Here is a 9,609-nt window from a genome sequence, read left to right as displayed (position 1 = left end):
TGTGTTTCATTGATTTGAAAAGTAAATAACAGCAATAAAATTATACAGCTGATCAAAATGTATACAATTATATTCTTCATAAGAATAACATGGGAACTTTCAAAGCCACTGGGGCAGAGTCCAAGGGGCTTTTTCAAAAATGTAAGGTCAGTTTGCAAATCTACGCGACACGCTCTTTCCAATGAGACGTCAATGGATAAAATCGGTTAAGAAATGGCGGAGGAGTTCAACCGACAAATTTCGTGTAGCGTATTAATTATATAGATTTAGTTGTCAATCTTAAATCGGATGCAAAAAATAAATTATATGTAAATCAGTCATGTGTGTATAACACTATCATAAGGAATATTCTATCCTCAAATCACATGCAATTTTATAGCTTAACTCGATAAGAATTAAGATTATGAATCCTCAATGCTAGGAGACCTCTTTCTAATTTCCTCGCTGCCATGTTTCGCAAGGATAGAGTAAAGTACAGTTAGTTGTAGTATTACGAAAATATGCCAGAACCTTAGTTTATACAATTTTTACCATGGGCAGTTGTGAGGTAAATAATGGAAGATAACAGTGAATAGCTAACTACAGTGCTATAAATGTTTATTATTTTTATTAGTTAGCATTATACGCATATTATATTCTAGTAGATTTAATGTAGTATATTGGTAATATGTCAAACTGATGTTATTTGTGATACTAAAATAAACTACGGGTATATACAATTCACTATTAAAATTTGAAATTGGTGTTGACGAAATGTAGGGGCCTACGAAGTTTTTTTGTTAATATGTAAATTTACAACCAACAGGGAGTCATGTCCGGTATAGGAGCGGTCAACATGCAACATCAATATGCATTTGCTATTATGGCCACAATTTCAACTACATTATGATACAGCATGCAGTACGTTGTGAATATTTTCGTATTATAATCTGTGTTTATGAATTTACAATACTGAATTTGTGACCTAGTATGCCACTAAACTTTCGTAAGGCTACTCAAGTATTTTTTATTGTTGTACTGAGTTTTCAAAATACTTCAATAAAGTGTCACTATGACTTGGTTATGTTTTTGATTCATTGAAATTCTTCTTTTTATTTATAAATGTACAGTAGTTGGTTTGAATTGAATTTCGTTCAGTTGCATAAAACTGTGTGCATACATCCATTAAAACGGAACAAAAGTTGGACGATTTAGAGTCCAAATGAAGTACTTGATGCATCTTCATAAAATAAAGACAGAATTATTATTATTCCCACTTAAAATATGGGGATGTATATCTTAGTGAATGAAATTTAATAGCTTTAGATTAGGACTTGATCATTGCACTATTGCACAACACTTACTATTGCACAAGAATAAACCATAACCATATTGGAATCCCCCGGTAAAGTTGATTATATTTCAGATATACCAGTAGAATTTAATTTTTTACAATTACGTTAAGCCTTTTCCAGCGATTTAAGCAATAATACATAAACAATTTATGTATTATGTTATGAACTTGCCTATCTTAATGTTATGCGACCTTGCCTATTTTTCCCACTGTCCTCAAGACCTCCAACTCGGATAATTTTTGCTTAAATTTTTAGTTATTTTGATTAAAAGAAAATGTTTTTCAACCCAGCTACTCAAACAAACCTAACCAAACTTGATAGAAATTTCCGTTTATTGAATGTTAAAGTCTGACCAAGCACAAATTGAAAACTCATTTAATATCATAACGGTTTTGATAAAGTTTGTCAAAATTGTAATTGCATTTGGTGGTTGTAATGACATCGACCAAAATAAGCAACTTCACCACAAACGTAAATAACTCACTGGCCAACAAAAAATATTGCGTCCGCTTTCTATTTGCTTGTCAACAAAAAGCTATTTTCCCCTTCATTTGCTGAAACGATCCGCTAAACCAACCAACATTAAATTGTTTGTCCGAAACGTTTCATAAAGCTCCAATGAATTTTGCATCATCACTCGTACCAATACAGCAAAACCGAATAAAGTGTAAGACGACAAATAATATATGCTGCATTGATTCTAACTTATTTATTGTACGACATGTTTTGAGTTATTTTTAGGAGAAAAGTTGAATGGCAACTAACTAATACTTAAAAGGTATTTGTTCTACTAAAAATATACTACATAGAATCCAGGTAATACAAATTTTAAAGTTAGCTGTTATATTGGAAAATGGTGGTAATATTTGAAAAAGTGGAAGTGATATTCGTAATGCATTCTATGATCTTTTTTTATGTGAATGCAGTTTAAAGATGATACCAATGGTGCGTACATACTATTTACTGGATAATGTGTACAAATGCAGATAAAGGGGAGTGTGCCGTGATATTCTCCCGACGCAATACTTGCAGTACAAGCTTTGCTCTAAATTACTGAACAGCGTAGACGTATCTATTTATTTATTTACGGACACACCACTGTTACAGGAAAACACATAATGTATTTGTGACAAATAACTGATCAGTAGTGACGAATTCCGGGGACTAGAAGGTTTCAAGACATCTTCATACATGGCCAAAGCCTCGCCATACGTGCACAATTTTAACTGTTTCACTTGCTTATTATTTTAGGATAGCACTATGTAAGTGTAGTGCATGTTTTCAATGAATTTTAAATGCTTTTAAACTATTAACATTAGTAATATTATTTTATAGATACAGGAGTCATAAACAGACGGACCAACTGTAGACACTAAGTACAGATAAATCTAAAAACTCATTTTTTTTTAGCTGAACATTGCTACAAAAGAACAGGTAAAGAGTGTTTACTTGTCTCATAGCAATATAAGAAATGTTATGAATGATTTCTTACCTGGAAGTAGAATCCATGTGAAATTTGCCCAATAAATACCTGAAAGTAAATAAAGTTTCAAACAACACTTGTTATAATATATTTACACTTAAACTGTTTACAATACGGTAAATACATATAAAAGATGGTAAGTGGTGAATGATTTTGATTGGTGACTCCAATCTGACTCCAATCATCGTCAGACACAATAGGCGAATCTTGGGTTAGGCGAACAAAAAGCGGATACTAAAATGTCGCGTGAAGATTACGGATCATGTCGACTATTATGCGCCATAATGAAGGCATGTCTGTACTGAAAATAATTCATTTTAAATGCTTTTTACATCAAACAATGCATTACTATAAATTTAGGCCGACTAATAGTCTTCTTTCATTGAAAAATGTACAAGATGTATTAAATATTTCCGGCCAAATAATAAGAGTTTTTGTTCAATTCCCAGAGTATTTATACAACTTGCAAATATTATGTTACTTTAACAACCTATTATCACCACTGGAAGCGAAAAACGCTGCTAATTAGTGTAGGAGATTGAATGCCGTCAAACTTAGCAGTAATTCACCATGGCTGAACAATTGTGATTTTCAATGTATTTTTTACTGCAACAGAGGTGCAACGTAATGTAGACTGCCACACTAGTGTTACCAACATTCATCACTTTTACGCTTCAGATTTATTACCATATGTCAAAGTTGGTCGCAATATTATGTGAGTGAAGAGACAAAAGACTGCTGTCGTATTTCATATATATCAACAGTAAAACTGATTGAATGGCAAAAATAATATGTTATACTCAAATTGATAGTTCATTTGGTTTTGATGAATGAATTAACTCTACTGTTCGTAATAGAGATGGATTTCTCTTATTAATGACTGTTTAAAAAAAATAGGGTACAAAATTGGATGAAACTCATCCTAAAAAATGAATGATTAATTAACATACAAATAAAATGGAACATAAGAAATGTCTCAGGGCTTTATAAAGTTTGGTACAGTAGAATTAACATAATTAGAATTGGTGTTCTACTTTGTTTTTACTTACACAGCCTTAGGTTAACGAAATTATATCAGACAAATATATCTTTTACTATTTATATATCATACAGTAATAACACAACAGTAGTAGTCTTTGGGGGACTTAAAGAGGGGAGTAAGGGGAGCAACACCACCGCCTCCACCTCCACCACCCGCCTCCTGCGGCCACACCTCCCCCCCCCCCCTGCACCTCACCCCCCCCCTGCACCCCCCCCCCCTTGCACCTCCCCCCCTTGCACCTCCCCCTCCCCTTGCACATCCCCCCCTTGCACATCCCCCCCCCTTGCACCTCCCCCCCCCCCTTGCACCTCCCCCCCCCCTTGCACATCCCCCTCCCCTTGCACCTCCCCCTCCCCTTGCACATCCCCCTCCCCTTGCACATCCCCCCCCCCCTTGCACCTCCCCCCCCCTTGCACCTCCCCCTCCCCTTGCACATCCCCCTCCCCTTGCACCTCCCCCTCCCCTTGCACCTCCCCCCTTGCACCTCCCCCTCCCCTTGCACCTCCCCCTCCCCTTGCACCTCCCCCCTTGCACCTCCCCCTCCCCTTGCACATCCCCCTCCCCTTGCACATCCCCCCCCCTTGCACCTCCCCCCCCCCTTGCACCTCCCCCTCCCCTTGCACATCCCCCCCCCCTTGCACCTCCCCCTCCCCTTGCACATCCCCCTCCCCTTGCACCTCCCCCCTTGCACCTCCCCCTCCCTTTGCACATCCCCCTCCCCTTGCACATCCCCCCCCCCCTTGCACCTCTCCCCCCCACCCTTGCACCTCCCCCCCCCCTTGCACATCCCCCTCCCCTTGCACATCCCCCCCCCCTAGCACCTCCCCCCCCCCCAACACAAATTCGATAGTTTCATTCGATATTTCATTCGGTTGTTTTCATTCGATTGTTTTCATTCGGTTGTTTCCATTCGATTGTTTCCATTCGGTTGTTTTCATTCGGTTGTTTTCATTCGGTTGTTTTCATTCGATTGTTTTCATTCGGTTGTTTCATTCGGTTGTTTTCATTCGGTTGTTTCATTCGATAGTTTCATTTGCTTCAATCCTGCACATATCCTCCCCCCTTCCAGCACTATCCAGCACCTCCCCTTTCCTCTTCCCTGCCATCTGGCACCTCCGAGATGTGCCAGACCACCCACGTAGCGAAGTGCTGGCGGCTATCCCTTTGATCTTTCAATACAATGGAAAACAATTAACGGCGGCCGCGCTCCCTTTGATCTTTCGATACACCGGCACATCCTGGGATGTGCTAGACCTCCCACGGAGAGAGGTGTAGTCGGCAGTCTCTTTGATCTTTCGATACAATGGAAAGCAATAAACGGCGGCGCTCCCTTTGATCCTAGGATACAAAGAAATCCACTTAACGGGTGATTGACAGATCCATTAGTTGAGTTTCTAAAAGCTTTTAGTAAGGCCATTACATTTGACGAAGGTGAGCAAATCGTGACAAGCATCTAAAGAGCTTTGTTTAGTCCACTTACAAAGGATAACCTCCTGGAACGTTCCGTCGATAGATGCCTACAAAGGAACACGTGTTGTTTACCACTGGATATTTCTCTATTGTTAGTTTAAAATTCCTGGAAGTTTCCATTCCAATACACCGTACCTGCCAGTGCCTGACACTGCGACGTAGAAGATTCGTCTTTGTGCGTCACGTCCCTACAGCAGACCCTCAGTTATGGTTTGGTGTTCAGTGTGATAGGTTGTGTGTTCGAGCAGCAGCTACAACTATTGCATCACTGTTTGTGCACATTGGATTATTGTGATTAAAAGCCGTAAGTACTCGAAATAATATTTATATAGTAAGTGTGTGATAGTATTATTATAATTTTTTTTGAACTTTTAACAGATGTAATATACGAGGTTTACAGAGATTATATATATTATGTAACATTATTAATCCATTTAACCTTAAATCTATATTTATTTCGTTTAAAGATTTTTTTTTTACTATTCTTACGAGTCTTTAACATATCTACTTAAACATTGAGTACAACACTTTTAATATTTTTAAGTTAAACATATTAGTTTCATATATATATATATATATATATATATATTTTTTAAACGTTTCTTCTAATAATGTTTTTCAAATTTTACCATAAATATATGAATTCTTTTTTTATCATTCATTTACATTTAGGGGTCTCTAACATATATCGTTCAAACGAAGAGTTGTAGCCAATGTTAGTATAGATGGAGAGTTTCTTTTTATGATTAATTAAATACAAGCCGATATGTGAGTGAGATTAGCATAGTGTGTAACGTTAGTATAGTCTATCTGACACAATAGTAAAATTTAGTTGTAACTGTACACTACATTGAACAAATAAAAAAAATTGATTCGCCTTATTCAAAGTTTTAATTGATAAGTATTTACTTTATTTTAATTTTTTGAAATTGGAATTTTTTATTTAAATACGTGATGACAGTTCAGGACAATCTCAGGTCATATTTCATACTACACACGCGTGGTTTTAGTTCAGTATTTACGGTTACCAACTGATTATTTAATTTATTCAATCGGTTAACGTGAGCATGATATTGTCGCAGATGGATGGATATTTATTCGGAGGTCCACCACCAGCGGCGGCGGAACTGGGTCCGACCGTGTGTCCCGTGTGTCATCGGGAATTCTCACGGCGGGATAGCGTCACGCGCCACTTGCGCACGGTCCACCTGCGAATGGTGAGATACGCTTGCGACTGGTGCGGCGTTTCGTTTTCCCGTCGGAGCAATCTCCAACGACACTATGCGGTGACTCACGGATCTGGCCGAGCTCCACATCCGCCACCACCACAGTCGTCGCCGCAGCCACATTCTCCGCCGCAGACTCACTCTCGACGGTTTGAGACGCCGGAGAATAACAGCGACGATGACAACGAGAACAACGACAAAGTCAACGACGTCTTGAGGATCGAAGAGGTCTTCGACGTCAATGACAACGATGATAATCGCTTGACGACGGAACCAATCGTTGAATTAGCGGAAGGTTTGTTTATTATACAATTATAAATTGAATAAAAAAAAAAATCTTTACTATTTGTTATTTCCAAGTCAAGGTAGATGAAAAAAAAATTGATTTACTGTATAAAATAAAATTTAAATACTTATATTATAATGAAGAAGTAGAACATTTTTATTTAAATGGAATTTAATTTAATGGAATAGAGATCACTTGTTGAGAATAAATAATAATGTAAAAATTGACAACGGATCACATTGAAGAAAAAGAAGAAGAAAAACAGATTGTACATTTTTTTCAGAGATTGCTACTATCCATATTCAATTTTATTAAATTTTATAAATTATGACACCTTGACAAAAGTTATCATTTGCTTGCAGAGAGACGGTCTGATACCATTACCATGCATGAGCAGAACGTGACGGCTGGCCCATCATTGGATTTTGACTACGAGTTGCCTGTCAATTTCGACGGTGATGATGTTGGCCACAACTCGCCACCCATTCCGGATAATATTGGTATGTAATATAAATATTATTTTTACAATTTATACGTCAAGATTAAAACTTGATTGGAGAATAAAGAAGTTCGAATTTAATGCAATTTTTATTATTGTGAATAAAAAAAAAATATATAAGACAGAACCATCATATTAAGATGAGACCAGATCAATATGGAACCAAATGGAAATAAATATAAATAATTATTACATTCACTTATCAAACATATTCCAATATTAAGACAATTTTTAAGTCAGATTTCAATATTATGACAATTTTAAAGTCATATTTTTTTATTATCAATTACAAGAAGTATAACTTTTTATTTTATTCTAATCAAATTGTTTTCTTTTATTTGTTTATCATAGATCTGACAACTTCGGCTTCGACATTGCCGCAGCCAGAACCAGCAGAGCAACAGCAGCCGCAGCAGCAGCAGCAGCCACCGCAGCAGCAGGAGCAGCCACCGCAGCAGCAGGAGCAGCCACCACAGCAGCAGCAGCAGCATCTCTGGCGTCCGTGGCAACAGCAGCAGCAGCAGCAGCATTTGGATCAACATCGTCAGCCAACATCCCCACCCCCACAGCCATCACCACGTAACCCAACAGTGAGTTTCAATTGTACGGACTGTGGTCTTTCCTTCACAAGAAGATTTAACCTGAATCGACATAGGGAGACCAATTGTCCGGTAGTGATTGCGACCACATCATCATCATCATTATTATCACCACTACGGAGATTCCAGTGTCCTAAGTGTGATAGAGTATTCAAAACGCATTACCATTTGAACAGACATTCCCGCTTCCACTGCGTTGCTGAGAAAGTGCGGATATGGGGCACTGCGGATTCTCCACCATCACCACCTCCATCTGCTGGTCCTTCGGTCAGCAACAATAACTCAAACGATAATAGTATTCAATATGGAGGTGGTGATGGTAACAACTTAAACACTAGTAGTAGTAGTAGTAGTAGTAGTATTAGGGACAATGATGATGATGATGAACCGTCAGAAATTCCGACAAACATTTCACCAGATGACTTTGAGGAAGTCGAGACGGCGTTTCTTGGGCGTCTGAAGACGTATCGCCTACGTAACGAAGCGCCCTCTTGGCTTACTATCCCGGAATTTCTGACGACTTTGTTTGATCAGGTAGTTACGCTTATGCACCGCATATTAGAACACGTGACTGCCATCAAGACTAACCTGTGGCTGGACTGTGAATTTACCAACGTTCACGACCAAACGTGTCGACGCGCTTTCAAAACCAAGAACGTCACCGTCTTCCGGTCCACTGACATTGAAGACCTGTGCGGTCAGTTGTTTCAGAAGTTAGTGGATGAAAAGGAGACGTGTGAAATGAAGGGCTCGGGCTGGACATTCGGGAGGATAATCGATATGGAAATCCGAATAAATGTTTATCGTCCTCTCGGAGGCAGTTCATACGTTCCATTGCCCCAGTGCGTCGCCGCAAAAAGAGCCGTGATCAACGTCCGGAATGATCGGGATCAAAAATGTTTTATGTACGCTATTCTATCTAAATTCATTCAAAATTCGTTTAATCGTCAGTTAGACGCCACGGACTTTCCACCTGAGTTCCGTGCGCGAATAAATTTAGATTTCACAAAAATCACTTTCCCTGTACAACTTGAACAGATCCCGACATTCGAGAAGAGGAATGCTGGTGTAAGCGTGAACGTGTACGGATTGGATCGGGTCCGGACTACACGGAGAGATGGTCAATTTACAACAAAGTATGAATACATCGTATATCCACTCCGTGTAGTAGACCGAGAACTCGATAACCATTTCGACCTCTTGTACCTGACAGATGACAATTCTACTCATTACGCATTCATTGCTGACTTCGAGAGGGTGGTCCGGAGTCAGATTACCAGACATCGTGAACGACTCTTTGTCTGCAAGCGCTGTTTCGCTCATTTTGACAACAGACCGACAGTCGACGGTAAACGGGGTGAGCAGCGACTTGCAGAACACAAGAAGTATTGTTTAGACCACGCGCCATTGCGCACCGATCTGGCTCCGAAGAAACATATCAAATTTGATAGGTACGAGCGTACACAGCGACAAAGATTCACTATCTATGCTGACTTCGAGTGTGCGCTCGTACCATACGATCGAGAAGACAACCGACCTCTCACAGATCCACCAACCGTTCCCCCTCCGGATGAAGATCCAGCAACACAGCGAGGGGGAAAGCCACATCACCATCATCACAAGAACAATAGACCGGATTCTGAACATGTCAGGACAAGGAAGGTTCACAG

The sequence above is a fragment of the Macrosteles quadrilineatus genome, unplaced genomic scaffold (assembly GCF_028750875.1).
Source record: "Macrosteles quadrilineatus isolate MER2022 unplaced genomic scaffold, UCM_ALF_1.0 Scaffold_9__3_contigs__length_116548681, whole genome shotgun sequence".
Classification (NCBI taxonomy): domain Eukaryota; kingdom Metazoa; phylum Arthropoda; class Insecta; order Hemiptera; family Cicadellidae; genus Macrosteles; species Macrosteles quadrilineatus.
Note: the sequence above shows the minus strand (reverse complement) of the source record.